The 20,963-nt window shown below is 40.3% G+C and overlaps 2 long non-coding RNA genes across 13 annotated transcripts in view; one reads left to right on the forward strand and one right to left on the reverse strand.

Moving 5' to 3' along the window:
• The window catches only part of LOC107316155, a 68,211-nt gene extending 61,060 nt beyond the window's left edge, over positions 1-7,151 (forward strand). For all 8 annotated transcript variants that reach the window (XR_004307757.1, XR_004307750.1, XR_004307752.1 and 5 more), the window contains one exon: positions 5,409-7,151. This is a non-coding gene — a long non-coding RNA (uncharacterized LOC107316155). The remainder of the gene's footprint in view (positions 1-5,408) is intronic.
• Positions 1,988-13,106, reverse strand: LOC107316156. Of its 5 annotated transcripts, XR_004307762.1 has the most exons (7): positions 13,051-13,106; positions 10,688-10,768; positions 8,711-8,918; positions 5,406-6,816; positions 4,465-4,697; positions 3,304-3,350; positions 1,988-3,152 (listed from the first exon to the last, which is right to left on the reverse strand). It is a non-coding gene; the product is annotated as an uncharacterized LOC107316156 (long non-coding RNA). The 5 variants fall into 5 exon arrangements; XR_001556195.2 differs by having other exon boundaries at positions 1,988-3,350; positions 5,406-5,525; XR_004307761.1 differs by having other exon boundaries at positions 1,988-3,350; positions 4,465-4,669.
• Between the last annotated feature and the right edge of the window lie 7,857 nt (positions 13,107-20,963).

Consider the following 20,963-nt stretch of genomic DNA (forward strand, 5'->3'; position numbering starts at 1 on the left):
AAAAAGAAAAGGAAATTCTACTTTTCTTTTTCTTCTTTTTTTCCCCCCTCTTCTGCAGTTTTCTTCATTGTCTTTCTGGTCTTTTTCCAAAATGGCAGTATTTTGTAAAAGTGTGGTGGCTCGAGCCTCCAGCAGCTGCAGGCAATGCAGAACAAGGGGAGAGAGTCCCAGAATGGGTGTTCTAAACTTTGACTTTGAGTGAGGGCTTTCATTGCTGTTAGCATGAGGACACTCTTCGATGGTACCGGATCATCACCTGGCTTGGGTGGCCTCAGTGAAACAGACTCTTTAGCTTAAGCAAACTGGCATTTTTTCCCCCAGATTCGGCAGCTCGGTTTTTCTGTAAGTTGGCTGAGCCTGTGTCTCCAGACCTTTACATCTTTACTTCAGCTCTCTCTCACTTTGTATTTCGGTCTTGCTTAAAAAAAACCAACACAACATTTAAAGAAAGAAACAGTAGGAAAAGGTCTTTTCAGTTCTGATCATTGTGATTTACCAGAGAGATGATGGCATAAAGCTGCTGCCTGGTCCCTGCAAGGTACATGGCACACAGTTAGTCACAAGGCAGCATAAATAGATGCTGCTGAATTGTAAGCACTCGTGTGACTAGCAAACATACTGCAGCCTCCTCTGTGAAAAACACTCTTTCTGGCTTTAACAAAACAGCTGGCAACACCTCGAGAAAGTTTTCAGCTTTTGCCCAGAGCTCATAGCTATGGAGCCACGTTTCATGCGGCATTAATCAAGAACAAAGATAGCCATACATTTTGATATGACTTTTGACTTCTTAAGGACATCAGCTGTGTCCTTCGTGTTCTACTTTCCTCTCTATTTTTGTTAGAGTGAATATCCTTGTCCTCGAAAAAGTAAAAACAAAGATCTCTTGTTACATTTTAAAAGCCAAAATCAAAACCCTTTCGGGAAAAGTTCTTGACTCTGTGGATGAGGAATGAGTTGTTTTCTGTTCCCTCAGTTTGGTCAACTGTCCAGGAAGATTTGTTCAATGACTTGTGACTGCTGTTTGTCGAAGAAGTGGGAGAGTATTAATGCCTGCTCTGAGGCACTTAGGGATCCAACATGGGGTTGCTGGGAAATATCCAACCAGAACAAACAGCAGCTGTCTAAATGCAGTTACATTATATCGTGTTTGGGAAAAGAAAAAAAATATAAACATTAAAAGTTTTTCATTAGTTATATCTGCAAGCAAAATTTGTTCACTGGAATGGGGTAAGAGAAGTATTGGCCATGCACTTCCATTGCCAAGCAAGAATGGCATTTAGTACTGGGACAAAGAAGAAAAGATGAAGCTTGGGATGAGATGAACAACTGGGAGGAGCTCTAAAGGTCAGGCAGGGCAGACTTGGGTGGGTTAACTGCTCCTCATATGCCTGCTGCATTCTTTCTTGAGAATTGCTAATGGTTGCTAATGGGGAAGCTTGAGTAGTGTGCATTCAGTGCTATGAAATCTTTGGACTGAAGGTGAGCAGCTCTAAAGAAGAAGAGATGCAGGGTGAAATACAGGGCAAGCTGTTTTTAAAAAGAATCCATACTAACAGATGGTGTTGTACCAAAAGCAATGACCAATTTGCTGTTCTGTTGTTGAAGCCCCAATCTAACAATCTGAATTTATGGAGAGTCAAGTTTCCTCCTGAAATATGCAAATTTCCCTTAAACATGAGATTATGAAGTAATGAACAGTTTTCCTTTAAATGGCTTTGGCACCGATAAAAGCAAACCTTATTTTTTTTTATCAGAAGAGCCGCTCAGGACAACAGATTATAAAGTCATCTTGCTTCCAATTCTTATGCTTTTTCCACCTGGAAACATTTTAATCTGTAGTTTTCTGATACTGTCTTCTAAACAGTTTGTCCCCAGCACAACACATGAATTCTGTGTGCCATGTTTTATTGGCAAATTAGCGAGGGCACAGAAAAACTGCATCAGCATATCATAAAAAATGCAAAAACATTGAGCACTTATTTACAGCTTGAGCTGTTCCAAAAGGCTCGGCAGCTGAAGCAGTTGAAGACCTGCAATTTCTAGAGCTGGTTGACTGCCTAAATCACACCTAATTTTCTGGGATCTATTGCTATCAGTAGTGGGGAAATCAGAGGTAGATGAAATGAGCAATCCACTATTAGCAGTGATGTAGAGAAGAGTGTCTGATTCAGAGCAGACCCCCCTTTTTTTTTAATCTGGAAGATGAAGTTCTTGAAGTCATGTACCTGGAGGTGTAGCGTGAGTGAGTGTGTGGCTGATCTCCTCATGACATTAAAAGATTTGGCTCAGGATAGCCAAATCATTTGCAAAGCTGCTCAAAGTCATATGTTTGCAAGATGAGGTCTGATCAGGACTGTGCTCCATCATTTGTATTTTGCTGAGGCACAGCTTAGGGTCACCATCTCTGCACAATTATCTCAGAGACACCTGTTCCAAAGTAGCTTTCTTTCAGAGACAGGGCTGTTATCATGGAAACCGTACGTCATACTTCAGATGTGCCTCCAAGCATGTGCTGGATGGGAGGAATCACTTCCACGCATGAGGAGGAAGCTGCTGTGCAGGACCTGTTCCAGGTTGCAGATGATGGGTTTGCCAGTGGGTGTTGTTTAATGTCTTCATATGGACTGAGATCAAATCCCACCACTCTTCAGAATTAAACGCGTGACTGAGTCTGTGGCTCAGTGAGTTACTGCCTTCAGCAAACTTGTGGCAGGCAAATTTCCACAGCAAATAGGAGGTAAAATATATTGGTTTATACATCTTTCAGCTATGGGGTGTGATCCCACCAACCTCAGCAGCAGGAGAACAGCAGCTGGGCTTACTGGATGGCCATCCTTACCCGAGCTCTGCAACGGCAACGGATGCCAGTCTCTCCATCGGCCTCATTCAAGTGACAGCTCTCCAGGAGACCAAGAAGACTGAGCAGATGATAGGCAAAGGGGCCCCTATTTTCTCATCCTTTTCCTTTTTGCCCCAGGAGCACTTTTCTCTTGGCCACTTTTTCTCCATCACTTTAGAAGCTTTCTAGTCTTGAAAACAATCTAGTAATTTTTCTGGCTTTCAGAAGCTGGCTCCTGGTTGCATTCTTTTATGGCTTCCTTGCAGTTTCTAAATGTTCTCCCACAAAATAACACTGAAGTGAGTGTCTGAGCCTGTAAAGAAGTGTTATAGAATATTTTTATATAAGCGAGATTAATGATGTTTGGAAGATGGTGCATTTGTCATGCGGCAGCATTTTGGCAGAAGACTGAGCTTCAGTGAGTGCTTGTTTTCTATCATGCCATACGTCGTCAAAGATCTAACCTGAATTCTTTCCTGAATTTGGAGTTTTACAAAATCACGACTAAGTCCTACAACAAACAAAAAAAGAAAAAGAAAAAAAAAACCCTGAAAACCAACTCCTTACATCATTTTAAAAGTATGAATTCTGATAAAGAGAGAGGAAAGGAGCTTTAAAAATTCCATCTCTGTACTTTTGTTTGTGTCCTCTGAAATTGCAGTTTTGCTTGGTGGAGCTAAATTAATCAGATAAGAGACATTTGTGAATTATAAATGAACACTCTGAAACCTAGAGTTAAATAGAAGCTATAAAAGCTACGAGAGAAATCTTTATACAGTATTTCTGGAGTATTACTGGAATTTATTTTTTCTTTAAACAAATTAAGTTCGTGTTATTGTTAGTGTCCTATAGCAACTACAACAGATTTTGGAAATAGGTACAGGAAATGTAGGTACAGGAGAGAAATGATTCCAGTGATCCAGGAGGAGCAAGAAATAACAGCATGATCCTTATCACTCTGTCATCTTATCTCAGAGCAGAAGTCTGATAAATGACCTGAAGTAGTGGCTTGAAGCCTATCCCCCTGGGAGCCTTGTGAGGACAGCAATCTGCTGCTCACTCCTGAGTGCAGGCAGAGCAGGAATGCTTTCCCTTAATGACACCAGTTCTATGAATTGCAGCATGTGAACTCAGCCAGGCCCTGAAGGACAGACTTTCCTGAAAATGACTCTTAGGTAGTGTGGCCAATTCAGCCAATTCAAGGTTGTTGCTTTTGGCAAATTCTCCACGTTTTGTTTATCTCTAGAATGAAGCCTAACAGCAGTCCATTACGTTTATCTTCTCAGAGCTCAGTGGTCATCATTTGCAACTTAAGGGAGGAAAAAAATGAGCTCAGAAAGAACAGATCTGGAGCAGGAAGCAGTGGTGTTCTTGTGGGGGACAATTATAACCTAATACACGAGGCTGTTGTACCTTGGAAGAAAAGTAGAGCAAAAAACAGACCAGGAGCTCTGTCTGAGAAAATTTCTGTTACAACAGCCAGCGCTGGGCTTGTGCTAGTGATCACGTACACCATAAAGGTGATGTATTTCATGCTGACTTCCAGGAATTTGCTTTTATAATGCAACATCCTGAAAGACAAGCAGGCTATGAAGGGGAAGAGGGGACAGAATTAGAGCATTTACCTTCTGGTTTCCCCTGTGCTCAGTGTGCTTTGCCTGCTTGGATGAACCACCTCCAAGGTGCTGTTGTGCTGCTGTGTCCTTGGCACTGGCACTGAGGACCTTGGCTCTGCTGGGGTGGGAGCTGCAGGCTGCATAGAGCTGGAGACCCTCCAGGATGAGGTGTTCTGGTGCTGATGGCTCCGAGTTTGCTCAGAGGGCTGGCATGCTACAGACTCAAGGCAGAAGGTGGTTAGCTACAAGGAGAGGTGACACAGGGCTGTGAACCCCACCTGAATGCTGTGATGGAGCCCAGGGCTGAGGCACCTCTGTTTGCTACAGAGACTGAGAGCTGCAGGACCGCATGGTGTTGTATATTAACTAAGGCTACCGAGAGCTGCTGAGACTGAAGTCTCAATAGCAGTATCAGTGTGCTGGTCAACGTGCTGATCCTCATGTGTCCAGCTGTGTTGTATACCACTCGTGAAATGGGAAACTGGGATTCTACAATAATTATGAGTTATTCAGGGAATTGTTAGAAATTACAGATCATCCAAACAAACAAGAGAAACAAAAAAAACACCACCAAAACCAAACAAATAAACAACACCTAAAAATCCACTCTCACGAAGAGAAGAGAGTAGTGAATGCATCTTTCTATCACTATGAAGTTGAAAAAAACAAAACTGGCTTTAATCTCTACAGAAAATTGACACTGGGGTTACAATGTATTTGCTAAATTTACTTGTTCCCAGCACAGAAAACAAATACAAATCACTCTGGGGGCAAGTAACCCTTAAAGGCTCCATTCCTTTCTTTCCCCTTCTTGTCATTTCCCCTTCAAGCCCCAGTACTTGCTTTGCAGAGCTTATTACTAGCAGCTGGGCAAGAGACTGGAGAGAACATTGCAGGAGGAGAGCTATATTTTTTTTTTTGCTTCTAATAAAACAATGTCTCTTTCTTACCAGGTAGTGTCTTGGAGCAACTTCACTGTTTGGCTGCAGTGAAATGGAGAAGATAGTCTCTGAAAAATCACCTCAGAAGGCCCATTTAACTCCTGGGGCTGTCCAGCATCCCTCGGAGCTCTATTGCCAGTTTATGGAGGAGAAAATAGTCAATACACAGGTTTGCAGCATCTGTTGTGGAATGCTGGCATTCAATTAAGAGAAGAGCAAGACAACTCATTTCCATTTGACACCAAATATACAGAAAACATGGCACAGCAGGAAACATCTCTCTCTTCTGTGTTAATTTTACCAGGGATTTACCTGGCTTGGTAATGTGCAACCATAATGATCCCAACAATAAAACTTCCAGCTGAGTCAATCTCAGCTTTTGCCCAGTGAAAAAATATTTGTAGTATTGGAGCTCTGTGTATATTGAAAGTGACCTTGTTACATAGGTACATCTTCCACCAATACAGACCTGCTACCTACAGGGCAGTGCTGAGCAGCATTTGGCCAGGGACCAGCAGACCCTCTGACAGAGTAGTAAAGCAAGGAACTCTAAGATGGTTAGATGGTTAGGATGCCTCTTATTTAATATGCCAAGTGGAATAGCCTCCATTAAGTTTCTGGCAATTATTAACTCATTTTTTCCTAGCTAGAAAAGAAAGGTAGTTTTGTTTTCACAGTTTCCTGGCAGACATTAAGATAAGATAGTCTTGTCTTAATATCTATTGTCTATAGATATACTATTGTCTATAGTATGAAGACTGTCTTCATACTATAACTCAGTGGGACTTCTCTCCTGAGAATGGAGTGGAGCAAAGCAGGATTAACATTGATTTTACCACTGCTGCCTTCTCTAAGGGAAAAAGTCCTTGCTGATTTAAGACAATGTTCTTTTGTGTGTGTGGAAATCTTTGGGGAGTTATGCTGCCTGTATTTAAGGTCTCTAGAGGTCCAAGTCCCTCGAGACTTTATGGAAGACAGACTCAGATTGAAACTCTGAGCATATAATAAAAAAAATTAAACTGTAAGAATGAAGTCAATGTAACCACAACACCCATTCAGTGGCTTCAGCAATTACCTGTTAGATACAACAAACTTTTGACCAGTGTTCATCCAAACTTTTTTTGGATTACAATTCCACATGAAAATATTGTGCAATTGTTCGAGTTTCTTTCTTCTCAGCAGTGCCTCCTTCAAGACTTAAGCTTACGAACTATAGTAGGATTTCGGCTGTCTTGGTCCATCCTAAGCAACATGTTTTTGCATAAGGAAGTTTCAAATGCAGCTTTCAGCTGCAAAAAGTGTTTCTCAGATAGTTTCAGCTGTGATTCTGTGCATGTGGCTCAGGGGCAGAACATGGAGGCAGGAATAAACATGGTGCAGATCAGTGTTAGATAGCTAATATAGAGCTGGTATCTGATTCCTGGTAGAGAAAGAAAGTCAGATATCACTTACAGCCTGATAAATCATTCTCCAACTTTACCATCTACTGTTTGGCTTTTGCCACTTAGAGCCCTCATGACTCCATCCTCATAATGAACAAGTCAATGAATATTTTAAAACTCCAGCTATTACTGCCTGTTTAAATCTTCCTACTTAGTGGTTTGTGAGGTTTTCAGGTATTTCTGACTCAGTTCTCTGTGGTTTGTATAGGTTTTATAAAGGGCACAGGGAAGAAAGCAGGTGTTGCTTCTTGGCAGATTTGTTGATACTGGCACAAATGACCAAATGGAAAAAAAAAACAGAACAATTACAATAGTGAGTAGGAAAGGAAAAGAGAACAGTGAGTTTTTGAGAGAGAGAAATAGAAGAATAAAGGTGAAGGTAGAGCAGCCATTTGTGGAATTCAACAGTAGAGAGGTTGAGAGGCACTGAGGTAGTCACAAAGGAATATGAAGATAGAACATTTAATGTTGATACAGATTTGTACAAAAAGAGAGAAATACCAAGAAGGTTGAGAGGTGAACAAGAGCCTGGTTTGCATTTTAGCTTCAGGGAATAAGCAGTCAAATGAGATGTTGAGGGAAAAATATCAACAGAGAGCAGGGAGTGTAAAGGACAGGCAAGAGAGCAGTTCTGAAACAAAGTAGTATTGACATTTTTGCCCTTCTCTTCTTTGCAGACAAATCAGGAAAATAAAATGATTGCCTCAGAGCAAAACTATGACTAAAGCAGAGTAACACTATACACCCTCAGTGCCTGAAGCCTCCCAAGGTACAGGATAACAGAGGCTGCAGTGTAAAAGGACCTTACACAGCAACACGCAACACTGTAGTAGTGTTTGTGGTCCTTGGGACTTCTGCTCTAGTCCTATGAAATGCTATTATTTGCTTGCCCACTTCCTCATTGCATAGAGCTGAATAAGAGGAATCAAGTTTCTGTTTAGTTATTTGCTATTAAGGATGATTTCTAAACAGTTTCCAGTTTCTGGTAGGTTTGACATTTCAAGGACATCTCAACATGCTGCTCAAAATATACCATGCAGTTTCAAAGGCAGAAGGGATGTTGGAAACATGTCCTTTTCCAAGAAACTTTTTACATATTCCCAGTTCTAACAGCCATCCCTATTCACTCAAGCACTGAAACGTCCTCCCAGTCTCCTCTTCTTTAGGCTGAACAAACCAAGTAGTCTCAGCTACTCGTCACGTCTTATCCTTCAGAACCTTCACAAAAGCCCTTTTGGCACACTGCTTACTGATGTTCAATTTACCATCAACCAGAACCCCTAAATCCCTTTCTCTGGGGCTGCTCTCCAGACTCTCGTACCCCAGTCAGTACACACAGCCAAGGTTGCCCTGTCCCAAGCGCAGAATCCAGCACTTGCTCTTGTTACACATCATTTGACTGCTAATTGCTCTAGTCAGTCAAGATCTCTCTTCAAGACCTCACCACCCTTCAGGGAGTAGGCAGCTCCTCCTAATTTAATACCTGCAGACTTGGTATGACTTCAAGTCCTGCATCCAGATCATTCACAGAAATGGTAAAGAGAACAAATTACAGATGGTCAGCCTGATTGTTGACAAAAGAAGTAGTATGAAGTATTAGGATAAAAAAGAAAACAAAAACTGATGAAAGAAAGATTCTGGAGAACCTTCATTATGTCCCTTTATCTCAAAGAGGAAGCAATAGCGCTAACAAACAAAAACAAAAGGACATTCACAGATATACTATCAATATCAAAGGTATTACTCTCTTTGACTGGTGAAAAATGCTATGTTGTGTTTTTTTTTTTTTTCCCAAGAAAACAAAACCAAAAGGCCTGGGCTCTAAATAAATGGGACATTCAGTGGAACAAAGTTTTAAATACAGTTGCTTACCTCTACTGAACATATGCTTTTTCTAACACAGAAAATCTGTGTTTCTACTGGAAACTGACGCAAAATACCAGAGGAAAGATGTCCTTGAGCTTTTCCTCTCTGTTCCCTCATTAGGTTTCTGCTGTCAACCACATTTGCTCTTGATCTGATGGGATACAGGTGCTACCACAGTCATCTTCTCATCTCCTCCTCCACACAGCTCTCCTCCCTAAAAGTTAGAACACAAACAATGGAATTAAAATGGGTGACAATGAAGGGAAAATTGGGTTTGTTTTTTTTCTCTGGGGTTTGCAGATGCTGTGACAAGCTGCCTTGGTTAGGAAACATCAGAAGTGTAATCATATTAATAGAATCATTTTCTTATGCATGTGGAAATGAAGATGATGTATCATTTACAAGTGAATGAAGACTCAACATTGGCAACTGCTGGACTGCATAATATGGTCATCAAATGCTTCAGTTATAATGAGTCTAAGAAATTATTGCACAGCTGTAACGCAACTGTGGAGATTAGTACAGAGTTTCAATAGAGTTTTAGGTTCTCCCTTTTTAAAAATACCTTTCATCCTCAATGCAGCCTGATTGCATACGGTAGCTGGCACAAAGGCAAGAAGCAACTACAGCAAAGACTCGTAGAGAAAACGGTAGCATTTTTGGATGTGCTGACAATGCATCTCCAGGATGTAAAGAAATTCTAGAAGGCAAATCACAGGGTGAAAGACAGGATCGTGGTATAGACTTCACTCAGAGATGGAAATCTGAAGAAATCAATTCCTCCCTTCCCCAAGAATTTATGACAATATTTTTAACATTCTCTTGTCTATTCCAATCAGAGTTTGATCATAGGTAGAGATAAAGAGTCTGTGAAGTCATCTGTCTTGCTGTGATAGCTTGTGTTGTGTTTCTCCCACCCTCAGGTGGAAAAGCAGAATCTAGCTGCTCACTGCAGGGGAGCTAGACTAGATGACCTTGCAACTCAAATGATTCTATCATTCTATTAAACTGATGACTTGGGACACTCGTCCCATATGACTAGGACAAAGACATTCGGGAGGGATATGGTGGGTAGATCTACCTGTATCAAGAATATTTTATTTCCCCCTTTACTCAAGGCAAGAAAATTACTTCCCAAAACATATATTCATTCATATACAACTTCCTCTTGGCAGTTAACTGAATTATGGTCCAGGCTGACGCAGTAGGTTCTTGCAGCCATGGAAAATCCCTGAAGTTTGTTCTTAAATGTGTCTCCAAAGGAAGTAAACATGACAGCTGAAGAGGCACACAAACAGCAATATGACTTTCACAGAGAAAAGAAAGCATCATTTTGAAGAGGTCTCAGTTTTTATATGCATTATGATCAGAGCTCCCAAGCTGTCAGCACGCACAAATAAACCTATATGAATTGCACAATAAAGCTTTAGTGGTAAGATCTGCGCTAGTTTGGTCATATCCTTACCTAATATTAATCAAAACTGTGCAGAGCATATTCTCTTGCTGTGCAGATTTACTCTGGTGGAAGATTCAGCCCCATGTTTTTTTGCTTGGCTTTAAGATTATGACATATTAGATTTATTGGCTCATTTGCTACAGTAGATGAGAGTTTCTGGGCTGAGACATTCAATAGCAGAGTGGTGAATAGACTGGCTGAGGAACAGAACAGGAATAAAGACAGAACATTTGTTCTGAAAGACAGAACCCAGTTCTCATGCCTCACCTAGTTCATCATTAATGCTTTCTATATCCCTTGAAAATACTCTGCTTTAAGTCTCAAAATGAGCAAAGGCATTTTCTCCTTAAATGGGAAGTGTTGAAATGACACGGATTTGACAATCTGTGGAACACGCTGTAGAGCTTGTGGACTATCTGAATGGAAAGGGATCATCTAATTTCTGTGCTAAGAACTGAAGTGTGAAGCGTGCAACAGATTACATAGATACTTGTATTGGGTATGACAGTGCTTGGTTTTACAGTTACCTGCTGCTTTGTATTGAGATCTCCAGACGTGAGCTGGGAATCATGAGAATTTGAAGAATTTGTGTCAGAAGGCGTAGACTCCTGAAAGAAAGGATTAAAAAATACCTTACTCATTTACTATATACTTAAGATCGTAAGTATATATAGACAGACCAGACGTGATGACTTTGCGTGTGTGAATAATATGAAGTGGGGGAACACAATGACTGCGTGTAACAAATGAGAAAAATATCTTTTCCTCATTTAATTCCTAACTAAGAATTTAAATTTTTTGGAAGATCATTAGCAAGTGGCCACTTCAGTGAAGATGAAACCTGTCTAAAATAATAAGTTCCAGAGATAAGGTTTCACAGAATGTTTTAGAGCATCTGGAGATAAGCACCTCTTACTCTTTTAAGTACAGTGCTTCTGGTACAATAAAATGATTTATACCACGTTCTGGTATTTACAGTTGTGGTGACAATCTGTTTTAGGGCATACAATAAAGCTTTTTATCAAAGCTGGCTTTATGTGTCTACTTATAGTCATAAAGAGCAATATGTGGAAACATCCCCCTCAGTTTTCCCCAGAAGACACAAAAGGACAGCTTGTTCAGTACAATACTTGATGCTAGCAGTGGGATATGCTTTTAGATTATCAGCTTGTAATTGAGTTATTAATGTTGCAAAGGAATTTTCAGCTCAATCTATAAACTGTTTTCATCTTTAACGGACAAAAATGCACCCAGCGGAACAGAGAACACATGCTGTTATGGTGTCAGCTCCCTCACTGTGAATCCTCTTCACTATTGCTTCCAGTGGCTACTCAAAAACCTCTTTGGTCAGTACAGGGGTTCACAACACTGCTCAGGTTGCCTCTTCTTTGCTTTGAGTCCACACAAGTCATTTGTTGTACGGGAACGTGCCTACTTCTATACTCTTGAGGAGACTAAATTTTGCATTTCCCAAAGCCTAAATACATTTAAAATATTAAGTTCAGTGCACTCTTCTGAACTACTCAGCTTTGCTTTGGCCTCTTGTGACTGGGGACATGGATGTAAGCAATTCAGACAGCCCTACACAGCCCACAAGACAGGATAATCTCACTAACCACTGCTTCCAGCTTTGCTAGTACTTTACTAGTACTGGACAACAACTTGCTAATTGTTTCCTGGCACGTGGCAAAGCCTAAGGAGATTTTGTTGCTGACTGGAAGGATGGGAGCATAACTCAGTGGCCACAAATAACTGGTAGATGGTGGATAACTATGAGCAAAGCACAGGGGAATAAACAAGAAAAGTCAGGTAGCCTTCATACCCTTGACATTAAAGAAGCCTAATCAATTGATGAGAAGGATCACTTGCTTCCTAATTGCAATTAGTTGAAAAAAATACGCAGAGCAGGGTGACTTCTCCTGACAACTGGAAAACTGCACCACAAAGCCCATCTATCTCAAGTGCAGTTAATTAACTTTACTGCCTGCTCCCTCAAAAATACCTCATTCAAGGAGGGAATGAGACGGTAAGTCTTGTTCTGTCTTTGTAACCTTTCACCTTTATTTATTTTGTCATCACTTTGGCTGTGGTTCAGATGACACTACCCACCATGCTCACTGCATAATTATCTCTTGGATATGGTCAATAAATATTGCATGGGACTTGAAGACCTTATTTGCCTCCATTGTCCCAGAAACTAAGATGACTTTTCTCACCTTTTCCTACCATCATTATGTGGAAAGAAAACTCCATTGCCTGGTGCCGATGTTAAAAATAGAATTTGTACACTGGTCTGTCTTAAGGGTTTTGCAGGGAAGCAGGCACTGTGGACATAATTTTTCATCCTCCAGTGGAAGAGATTGTTTGGCTTGTTCAAAATGTTACATAGGAAATCATTTTAGATCATTAGGAAATTGAGCAAATCACTTTTCCTATGATTTTTCTATTTCTCCTCCTCTGCCCCTGCATATTTTCTTGTTGTGTTGCTCTATAGCTTCTCAAAGCCTTTGTACTTTTTCAAACATTAGAAGCACTGAATTGCATTGCAAGTTTGGCTTTTCAAAGCTTGCTAAAATATTTGAAGTTCAAGATTATGCAGTAACTTTCTGTTACGCATTCTGCTTTTTTTCCCACTTTTTTAAAAGTTGGAAAAATGACAAGGAAAAGTCAAGACAGTGAAATATCTGCATCCAACTGCAACTGGATCATTACTAATAAACATTAAGGAGTTGTTTACTTTTTAGAAATAATCCATTCACCAAATCTTTCTTTCCTCTTCCTATAATCTTCACTAAATCCATCATTTCTCTCTTTTCTTATTTTTCTTTTTCCCCAGGAGTGGTGAACAATGGGTATACCCTTAAAGAACATATAAAAATATACTACTCACATGAAATGCCCAGGTACCAGCCTAAAGACACTGCTAGCAGGGTTCCTAAGTTGTTCTGGAATCTCCATCTGTGAGGTATCCTTTGGGACTCTTCAAAGCCTGATTGGACAGTGTAATGAACTACCTGCTGCAGCTGACCCTGCTCTGATTGGGGCTGGAGTAGATGCACCTGAGGTTCATGCCAGCCTTCACCATTCAGTGAGCCCATTGCAGAGGCAACATTTACTATTGAGGAGTATCACATGTGTGGAGGCAGTTGGGCCTCATTACCAGTGTGTCCTGTACACTTTCAGTGGCTGTTCTGTAAGAATGTAGTGGTTTGAAGTGCAGAGAGCTGCATGACTTTCCCAAGCAAGGAGCAAAAGGCATTGAGTGGAAGGACAGGGAGCTCGACCTGTATTTCTAGAAGACCTCAGGGCTCCCTCCTTCTGCCTGTCCCTGATTGCTCTGTGTGGACTGCTGTCCTTCTGTCAGGGCTGGAGCATCATAATTCATAGCCTGTGCTTGCTGCCAAGCCTCTGCTGCCCTGAGAGGCTGTTTGTCCCCAGCAGCACCAAAGAGAAATCACTCCACTACAAGTACATTAAGCACATGAAAAGCTCTGACAAGAAGCAGAGCAATAATTTTTTTTTTATTTTTTTTATTTTTTTGTAAGCTGACTTATGCTTTATTGAATTCATTTACTGGTTGTCCAACAGCTCCATCAGGTGCTTTTGCAGCAGCTAGACACAGAGGCATGACCTCAAGTCTGGAGTGATTCATAAGGTCCTCCCCACTTCTTTACTATGGAGGTAACAGGAAAATCTCCAGCAAGCAGGGTGCGTGACTGTGACAGACTAAACATCAGTGCTGTGCAGACTAAACATCAGTGCCATGCAGACTAAACAGTTGCATCATTTCAGTGGGAGCAGCTAGGTGTAGCTGTGCCAAGCTTTAGCAGACTGATGTCCTCTGGACATGTTTGAAGTTCTTACCAGTTTGATGTGACAATGGCAGGAAATACAATTGTAATCACATTTCAGCATTGTTGTCTCTCCAGGTGTAAGGATGAATGCAACAACCTGTAACATCTCACATTCCTCTTTTTTTTTTTTTTTTTTTTTGTCACACAGGTTGAATACAAATTGTAGTGTATCTTTAGCTGCACTGATGAAGTAATGGATTGCAAATTTACTTGCAAAACACTAAAGAAGAGGACATTTTGTCATAATGGCTTTGCAAAGTGAAAGAAACAAGTCATCAGAAGTCTACTTTTCTACAGGAAAGCTTGGGAAAAACACTGCACTGTTGGTCACGCAAGTAAAAAGCAGTGGTGGTAAATAAGCCATAATACAGAGAAATGTTGATCTGTTTTGTGAGAGATGTAGCAAAAGTTGGCTGGTTTCTGTGGGCTCAGCATCGCAGTGCAACATACACATGCAAAATGTATTGTACAGAATAAATGGAATGAGAATAACTGATGAATGTCGCAGACTAGAGACAGAGAGAGCTTTACTGCACCACTGGATAATGTTTGGGTATTTGCTAGTGACAGATGGTCAGCCCTTTCATCTGTATATGTGCCCCCCGGATGGAAGATTATTTGACAACACATAAACTGTTACTGCCACACTCTACTTTGTCATCTTGTAGCATTCTTACAGCTTGAGGGGCCTGTGTGTGTTTAATCAATCTAGAAGCAATTTTATGAGGCAGGTGCTTAAGAGAGTGGTAGGAGGAGAGAGAAAACTAATAAATTAAAGTTAGTTCCAGTTCTCTTAATCACAGGCACTCTCAAGCACAGGCAGAGACTGAGATCACTTATCTGTTCCTAAATGACCTGGATCTCATATTACCATCAGTGCTGACGACGCTTGCGGTGTTAACTGATAGCATGCAGAAACCAAAGAAAGGAACACATCAACTTAAAACCATGTATGGCCACATTTCCTCCACAGTGGATGCCAATGGAAAGGCGCAATGTGCACTGAATACCAGAAAATTAATTATGAGCTGAAATATCTTTCAGGTCAGTCTTGTGTTGTTCTGTTGCCCAGACCAAATGTTGCAAGAGGTTGGATGTGGCTGGAGGCAACAAGGTGACTGGAGGTCTATCCTTGTGGCAGCTGAGCTACCGGAGATACGTGCCTCACTGGGAGCACTCTGGTGGTGGGGTACAACTGTCTCAGCCCCTTTCTCCTGCACTGAAGCACTACTTCAGCTGCATTTTAAAGGAGAGTGCAGAAACCAAGAAGGGTAAACAATTACTGGGAAAAAATTCAGGGCTATCACAGCAACTTAGACTCAGGTGAACAGAGGCATGTGAATGCTGAGCTTTGCCCTCAGCATCTTCTTTGCCTGAGACCCCTTTCTGCAGCATGACTCTCCTTACATGCATGCTCTGGGTCCTTCTCCCACTCTGGACTATGGAGGAAAGACCCAAGTCCTTACTACAGCATCTCATTTTCATTCCTTCACAAGAAAGTGCACCCTGTTGCTGTACAGCTAATGTATTGCAACCATTTTCTTCTGAAGGTAAATCAGTACACCGGGAGAGCTGCTCCACTGCACGTTCTCCATAACCATGAAGATGCACATGGCTTTCCTCTCTGCAAAACCCTAAGATTCCAGCTTTGATCAGATGAGGCTAGAGCCTAAGAAATGTTTCTTCTAGGCCTTCAGTTTTCTTAGCACATCTTCCTCTGTTCCCACAGGAATTTGCTCTTATTTGTTGAAATATCTCCTGGCTGGACCATCTCCAGACATCGTCTGTAAGGCTGATTAATTAAAGGAGATCATCACAATTCATAATAAGTTGTGTGCTAATTACGTATACCCTATGAGTATTTTCCTCTCGTTTGTCATGTGAGTGTTCATTTTGCAGATTTATAATTAACGTGACAACTTCAAGTGAAACCAGCTTTGTGGACTGTCAGAGAAAGGCATGGGGGGATTGTGCTCTTAATTAAAATTCATATTTGTTTGGAACTACAAATGTTACTACTCATTTTGCTTCTAGAAAAGACTACCTATTAAAAATGTAGTATTCCCAAGAGAAAAGACACTGAGACATGCTGTTAGCACCAAAATAATCACTTAGTATTAAAAATTATTTCATGCCCACACTGAATTAAATAGTTTGTGAAAAATACAAACCGGTTAGACCTGAAGATCAATTCCCTCTCATGCAGGCAAATGCAAATAGCTTTTCTCTTTTGTCTGAGACAAAGAACTCATGTCTATAGCTTTCTTTACCCAGCTGAGCTGGACCTACAGTCTCTCTTAAAGCTTCCTAAGAGCAGCATAAATAACTTTTTTATAGCCAAGAAGTACAATAAACTTGGTTGAGAATGGTCATTTATCATTAGTACCTGTTTTATTCACTGACAACTTCACTGGCTACTTGAGAATCTGCAGTCTGGAAGTCAAAGTGGTTTACTTGTATCTTTGAAGGATCATCACTTGCTTTCTACAATCTAAAAAGCAGTATTTGTGGGTTTGAGACAAGGAAAAGTTTGGCTAGCAATGTGTGCTCTGTCATCAATGGACTTTAAGCTTCGCATCAATGCTGCAGCAGCTGGTGCTTCAGAAATCTTTCCTTTGGACATCAGAGTTCTACTAGCTGTGAGGCTTATAGTTTGACTGGAGATGAATTTATTTTGGTTGTGCAGAGGTGTATCAAGGCAATTAGCTTTGATGGCACTAACTTTATGTGAAAAAAAGTAATCCTGGTCCTTTGGATTTATATGAAAACCCAATAGGCTTGAGTTCCTTCTTGCACTGCTTTTCTGATAGCATTATCATCATTCTTTATAATAGCTTAGCTAAGTTTCTAATGAATGTGTTAGTTTCAATAAGGTGCCTTGTGCTGCTCCAAAAAAACCCACATGAAATTACTGCTGAACTGTGTTTCCCTAGAAATTCTCCCTCTTCAAGAAAGTTGATTAACCTTAGCGCTAAAATAAAAAGTCATTTCCAACAAGAAACAAGTTGATTCTTACTCAGAACCCTGGGATCTCAGAAATTACAAGGATCAAGACAACCTCTTGCTAAATAGCTCTAAAAAGTCTCCCTGCCCCTTCCCAACCCTCTTTATTTTCTAGCCTTTTTCATATCCCCAAAAGAGCTAATTACATCTCATGTAATTACTTGCTCGTTAGTTCATGACTCCATGACTCAGGTGCCATCTCCCATTAGTCAACTTGACCTCCCATGCATTTACATCACAATAGCATAAAATTGTAATTGCAAATAATTTAGAAGTCAAACAGTTTGTCTCTTGAAACACCACTTTTTCTCATCAAAGTGACTTTCCCTCTGGTTAGTCTAAATGTATTGCAGCAGTGACTGGCTGGTTGGAAGGCACTTACAATCTGATTATAAAAAATCACGTATTTTTATATGAAAGTTAGATCATTCAGATAACCTGCTACCCTGGATGCTAGCGGATTCTGTTTTCTGGGCTACTGCTTTTGTAAACATAGATTATTTGACTAATGCAAGTACAATTGCTAAAATTAAAACCTTTCTATAGAAAGCAACACATGCTTCATGTCATCAGCTGTTCATTCCCCAGAACATCACCCATTCTTCACTAGATGTTTCTGTGCAAATCAGTTCTCCCAACAGTGGCTTACTAGTTTCTGGACCTGCCCTTGCTACAGTGCCTCTCTGTACTCCTACTTTCCCACCTTATTTCTGCCAAGCAGAGGAGAAATTCTTAAACAAAATTCGCAGAACTACAACAAGCTAACAGTGCTGCCAGATGCCTTTCTTTTCTCATTGGTACCAAGCTGAGTAAGAATAGTCAGCGAGTTTGGTGGCACATGTACTTAAATCAGAATAATTTTTCTTATCCAGTCCATTTTTATGACCATGTTGACATTCTTCTGGAATTCAGTTTTTCTGAGGGAGAGACTTGTTTTTGTTTGCTCATGGAACAGCTGTAGTTTGTCTTCCAAAAAAGACAGCATGGTCCTTATCCCTGGCTATTTTTAAATTACCTAAGTCTCCCTTGTCATCTAAAAATAAATTTCTAATATTCACACATAGTACACATGCAACCATCATTTGGCCAAATATGGTAGCAAAAAGGGGTCTTTATCAGGTCTTTGACTTCTTCCATAGTTTCTGAAATCAAAACACTGCAAAATTACAAACAGATCCCATACTTCCTGTTTGCAAAACACCATGAACAGAATTGAGTGCTTTTATGTAAATAGAGCATGGACTGAGTGCACTTTCAGTCTTCTCCCTGCACCAGTCAAACCATAATGGCTTTTACTTCTCTGAAAGAACCCAAAGAATCATAGAATACCCCAAGGTGGATGGAACCATCCAGGATCAGTGACCCAAATTTCCTTTCTCCACAGAGAACCACCCCAAATCCAACTGCTATATCTGGGACTGTTATGTAGATACATATTAAACTCCAGCAGGCTGGGGCCATCACCACTATCCTGAGAAGCTTGTTCCAGTGCCTGGTTAATTGTAACTCCCATATAGCTAGAAAACCCATTATTTTGAAGGGAAAAATAATATTAGATAGCAAAAGAAAAATCTGAATTCTCATAAACAACAATGAAAGATTATTCTTTTAAATAAGCATAATTAAACATCTTTTTAAATCGAGATTTTTAATCAGATATATATTGTTTTTTCTTTGAAGATGAGTTCAAAACATCCGGGTCAGCTAACTTCCAAAGATTTTAAGTTTCTTGTTCCCTACTGACCCTGTAGAACTTCAGTCTGCCTGGACTGAGCACGTGGCTACAAAGCAGTGCTGCCAGGGAAGAGCCCTCCTGCAGCCTGGGACCCTTCAGGTCCCTCAAGGATCATCTCAAAGAATGAGCACATCTTTGTTATTCCTCTCTGCAAGCTGTGGCTGTCACTGATATTTTCTTAAATATTCAGTGTTTCACTCAGGAAAAGTAGAAAAGCTCCAACAGCATTGTCATCTGGTTGTGCTGGAGCAGGTTCTGCCTCTATGGCAATATGAAAAGCCATTGCATGGCACAGCTTTCCACAAAACAGAGGAAACCCAGTTCTGTGGTTTCAGTTCAGCATGTGAATTTTTGAGTGTTTCAGAGCTTTCTGCAGCAGCAGTTTTCATAAGTGAGAATCTATTCACACTATTATAAGGATGAATTCTGAACTTCATGGTAGGATGGATGACCTAGCGTTACAAGGTAACTCTGAGGAGAAATCTTCTGTACTGGGAACTTTGTGGTCTTTATTGAAATGCAAATACATTTTTTCCTTAATTTGTGACAGAAATGGCTCTGATATTCAGCGTTCTTTGTTTAAAAAACAAAGTCAAATTACATTTCCTCATAGTTCAAAACCAAGCAGTTTAGATGCCAAGTGATTTCATGCAATTCAAAACAGAGACAATCCGTATTCTCCTTCCTTATATTATTGTATGAACACTATTGCAATGATATAGTGTATTTTTAGTGATCTGTAACGCAATAGTGTTTCAGAAAAAATGTTTTATACAGACTGCTTTATTCAGCTGGGATAAAGGAACATAAAGAGCGTTCAGAAAATCACTTACTTGCTGCAGGAGCTAGTTAGAGATACCAGAGTATTGGCTTATCCAAACAGCTCATTTAGTAATTCTGTATCATAGAGACAGTGGGATGTAGGGACTTCACAAAGCCACAGAGTCTCCCATAGGTGGGAGACTAAGATATGTTATGGTGATTAATGTTGTTTGCTTGTATACAAATTTTAGAGGCCAGAATGAGATTTTCATTACTGCGTTGTTTGTTTTTCTGTTGGAATCTGATAGAGTTGCCAGCAACTCATACTTAAGTGGAAAAATTTCCAACCTGCTACTCTAAATGTAAGTACTTTCTGACCATTCTCTTTTATGCCAATGAAACTGTATTTTAGATGTCTTCAAGTGCCCACAAAGTTGACCCTATACGGAATGATGATTCTTATGATAGTTATGACAGACACTCTTTTATTCTGAGTGTTAAGATCTTTACAGAAAAATGGCAAGAAATGAAAGGAACTTTGTGGTGCTGAGAACTAAGCATTTCTTTCTTTTCATTACTGATTGTGAATATCTCTGAAGTGTGGAAAAAAGACAGTTCTGTAATGAAGGAAGCAAAACTGCTGTTTGCTACAGTGCTGTTCTCCTGAGGCAAAAGAGACAATAAAACCCCAGGGGGCAACAAACTGACCTTGATTTTGCTCCAGGAAATCCATTAATTTGACAGTGTTCTAGTTCTTGCTTCTCATTGAAGGTTTTAGGTGTGACAGTATCATAGTTCTTTGACAGTTCAAATACAGAGCACCTCAGCAGCAGGAAGAAAAGATTCGGCATTCAGTTAAATGGCTTTGGAGATATAATGGATAACTGAGGAGCCTGAAGAGATTTTAAATGCTGATAGAGACATTTACACCAAGTTTCTGAGCTCCACTTTAAATTCAGCTCCTGGCTTGCCAGTATTTGGCATTGCTTTTGAGCAGCACCAACATTAGACAAGGAAAGTAATGTGAATGAGCTATTAGCCCAGATCTCATAGATCTTTGGCTTTTGGAACTTCAGAAATTGACAGCATATGTTGGTAAAAAGCCTGAGACATCAGCCAGGACAGTAAGTTGCTGTTAGGAAACAGCTTGCTTATTTGGTTTTAATTTGCTGCAACTAGATTGCCTGTAGGAGTGTATGTGGCTTTTATACCCATGTGCATAAAAACCTTTTCATTGCCCCATGTGATTCTAACCAAATATACATGCCACTCTATAGCCCTTGAATGGCATGCAGCACTCCTGAATAATGAAACAGCTATTTCCCCTTTCAGAGGCACAGCAGCAGGAAATGTATTCTAAGCTCATCTCATGTAGTTTATGTAATTACTCAGGTCTCTTGCCAGCTGGAAGTTGGTTGGCAGACACACATCAACTTCTAGACTTTCTCA

The sequence above is a fragment of the Coturnix japonica genome, chromosome 6 (genome assembly GCF_001577835.2).
Source record: "Coturnix japonica isolate 7356 chromosome 6, Coturnix japonica 2.1, whole genome shotgun sequence".
Lineage (NCBI taxonomy): Eukaryota > Metazoa > Chordata > Aves > Galliformes > Phasianidae > Coturnix > Coturnix japonica.